The sequence below is a fragment of the Mirounga leonina genome, unplaced genomic scaffold, assembly GCF_011800145.1.
Source record: "Mirounga leonina isolate KUSES-001 unplaced genomic scaffold, KU_Mleo_1.0 Mir_454, whole genome shotgun sequence".
Taxonomy (NCBI): Eukaryota; Metazoa; Chordata; class Mammalia; order Carnivora; family Phocidae; genus Mirounga; species Mirounga leonina.
Window position 1 is genome coordinate 2692434 of NW_023270763.1, and position 3780 is coordinate 2696213.

Genomic DNA, 3780 nt, shown 5'->3' on the forward strand with positions numbered 1-3780 from the left:
TATTTGCTAGCTGTGTGGCCTGAGGCAAATGTTTTGACATCTTTGGGCCTTGACTTTTTTACCTATAAAATGAGGTAGATTTTAGCCTGTTATGTGGGATTGTATGAGGGTCATCTACCTGTCCACTTGACTTCTCCACGAGATGTTTTAAAGACACTTCCTGCTCATCATGTCCAGTACTAACCTCAGTCTCTCCCTGCCACCACCCTTTCAAAAGGTGTTCTCTAATTTGGTTAATGGCACCATCCTCCATCTAGATACACGTTTCTCTTTCATACTTTAATCCAGAACTGTTTTGCCACGTTTACCGCCTATATTTCTCTCTAACCTACTTTTCTCCACCTGCAGTGACATCGTATTAGTTCACATAACTGCCATCTCTCAGCTGGGTCATTGTAGTGACATCGTAACTGATTTCTTTGCTTTCACTTTGGTACCCTACAGTCCATCCTGTATGCAGCAACCAGGATAATATATATATATTTTAAAGATTTTATTTATTTGAGAGCGAGCGACAGCGATAGAGCACAAGTGGGCAGGGTCAGAGGGAGAAGCAGGCTCCCGTCTGAGCAGGGAGCCCGATGCGGGGCTCGATCCCAGGATCCTGGGATCACAACCCAAGCCTAAGGCAGACGCTCAACTGACTGAGCCACCCAGGTGCCCCAGGATAGTATTTTTAAAATAAACTTAATCTTGCCATTCTCTAGCTTAAGACTCTTCAGTGTTTTCCATTGTCCCTTCTGTAGCACATGGCCTATAATGAGGTCCATCATCTGGGACCTGCACTGTCCCTCTTGCTCTTTAGCTATTTGTTTCAGCCATGGTTTGTTCTCGCTCTGTCTGGAATTACCGCTCCATGCTCCCTCCCACTCTCTCCAATCCTGTGCCATTAAGTGACCACCTACTCCCCCTGGAAAACTACTACTCATTCTAAAGTCCTCTGGGAACACTTCCTCATTGCTGTGTCTCCTTTATGGATCTGTCAAACCATACAGACTTCCTCACCACAGCCCTTCCAGAGTAGGGTGTCCTTTCTTCAGAGCACTTGTATCTCACTCACTGTATGGTCACTTGGTTTGGCAGAAACCAAATGCGGCACGGTAGTTGCTTAGCATACTCGTTTTTTTCTCCCTGCACTTAATTTTCAGTTGAGAAATTTATTTTATTAATGTTTTATTGGAAAGTAAATTTCTCTTTAATTTCTTTAAATTGTTTGATTTTTAAAAAAATTTAGTTTTAGGTATTACTTGTGATATTATGGCCAGTTTTTTTTACCCTTCTGGGTAAAAGTCTATGCGGGATTTGGACAAAAAGTAAAGAAGTTCATTTGTCAAGTCCAGCTTGTATATCCATTTTAAAGAATGATGTATATTATACCTGCACATGATGGTCTTCATGTACAAATGTATGATTTCATAGTGGATCTGCAGCATTTAAAAAATTACCTTAGTTCTTCTGTAGTTTCCTGTGGCATCATGAGGTATTAATTATTCATTGTTCTATATGATTTCTGCCCAAAAACATTATCTCAAACATTTTGACTTTCCCTTTAAAATTCCACTGTAATTTAGTATCTTTAATTTAGTTTTAGAACCTGTTTATATGTTCTGCTTATTATCTTTTGTTAATTAAAACTTCATTTATCATGGAAAAGGCTCTCTATATTTTTAAACCTGTGTTTTAAAAACCAATTTAAGGGGCGCCTGGGTGGCTCAGTCGTTGAGCGTCTGCCTTCAGCTCAGGTCGTGGTCCCAGGGTCCTGGGATCGAGCCTCGCATTGGGCTCCCTGTTCGGCGGGGGCCTGCTTCTCCCTCTCCCACTCCCCCTGCTTATGTTCCCTCTCTCGCTGTCTCTCTCGTCAAATAAATAAAATCTTAAAAAAAAACAAAACAATTTAAGGGCGCCGGGGTGGCTCGGTTGAGCGACTGCCTTCGGCTCAGGTCATGATCCTGGAGTCCCTGGATCGAGTCCCGCATCGGGCTCCCTGCTCGGCAGGGAGTCTGCTTCTCCCTCTGACCCTCCTCCCTCTCATGTGCTCTCTCTCATTCTCTCTCAAATAAATAAATAAATAAAATCTTAAAAAACCAAACAATTTAAAACCTATTTCAAAACAATGTTCTTCACTTGTGGATGATGTGACTAATTTCATTTATATTCTGTCTCATTCATCAAAGGTTTTGGAGTGCTTCTTAAAATGTATAACATGCATATGGAAGCTGTTTCTGTAATTTTCTTTCTTTGATCAGTTTCCACCTTTTGTAGCTTTCTTTAATGTCATTGACCTGAACATTGCACAGGATTCCATGATCCAAAGCAGTACGTCATTTCCATGTAGACAGTCTTCTTCAGTTACTGTTACCTGTGAACATCCAACACTACAAGGCTGTCTTTTCAAACAGTGGTCACTAGTGATTTCAATATTAATGTTTTTTAAAGCAGACATGACATTTTTTTTCTCTAAATTATCATATTGTTACTGTTGTTGAAATCTATATTCCACTTTTCTGCCAAATGATACAGGTTGGTAAAATCCTTCCAGATTTTATAACCAAAAGCTTGGGGTCATATAGGACTTTACCATTTTTTTATTTCAGTATATGTATCATTTTTTTACTGTGCCATTACCTTCTGATTTTGTAAGTGGTGGGTTTATTTTCTGTATTGAAATCTAGCATTTTAATATAGTTAAATTTGTCAGTCTCTTTGTAGTCAGCTTTTCAAACCTCTAGTTCTTTCTCCCCAACCATTTTCTGCAACTGCAATTTAGTTTGGATGACCTCACCCAAGCATTGACTGTTTGGTTGAGTTTAAAGGCAAAATCCCAGGCCTTCCTGTGAATGGAATTCAGGACTACTCCAACTAGTGCAGGGCATTCTCTTTGTTCCAGTAACTATTAAGAAGTGGGTGCATGTCTAGGAATTCAGGCAGTGATGGAGGAAGAGCAACTCAACTTTAGATGATGAGGCCTACAGATAAAGGACTGAGACCCCGTAGGCGTGAAGGAAGCCATACTATTGTGGAGGAACTGGCACATGCTGACATGGGCAGATCCAGAGAACTGCAGAAAAGTGGAACCAGAACTTTGGTTGAGATGAACCTGAAACATGATCTACCTCTGTACTTTGCAGTTAAGCCAGTTGTGATGATTTTCTCTTTGCAACTGGATGACATCCTAATGATTCATTTTTGCTTCATGGTTTTTATCTAATGTGTACAATGAGAAGTTGGATGAAAATGTACCTGTATTTTCTTCTCTAGTAGTGTATCCTTTTCCATCGATTTAAAACATGCTTCTAATGAGGGGTGCCTGGGTGGCTCAGTCGTTAAGTGTCTGCCTTCGGCTCAGGTCATGACCCCAGGGTCCTGGGATTGAGTCCCCCAGCTCCTCGGAAAGCCTGCTTCTCCCTCTCCCTCTCCCCCTGCTTGTGTTCCCTCTCTCGCTGTGTCTCTGTCAAATAAATAAATAAAATCATTAAAAAACAAAACAAAACATACTTTTTATGAAACATTACCCTTGTGGATTTTCTGTTTTGTTCCACTGATTTGTCTTTAAATCCTTGTATCAGTAAAAAAAAAAAAAAAAAAAAAAATGTTAAAGTATTATCCCTTGGGCGCCTGGGTGGCTCAGTCGTTAAGTGTCTGCCTTCGGCTCAGGTCATGATCCCAGGGTCCTGGGATCGAGTCCCACATTGGGCTCCCTGCTCGGCAGGAAGCCTGCATCTCCCTCTCCCACTCCCCCTGCTTGTGTTCCTGCTCTTGCTCTCTCTCTCTCTGTCAAAT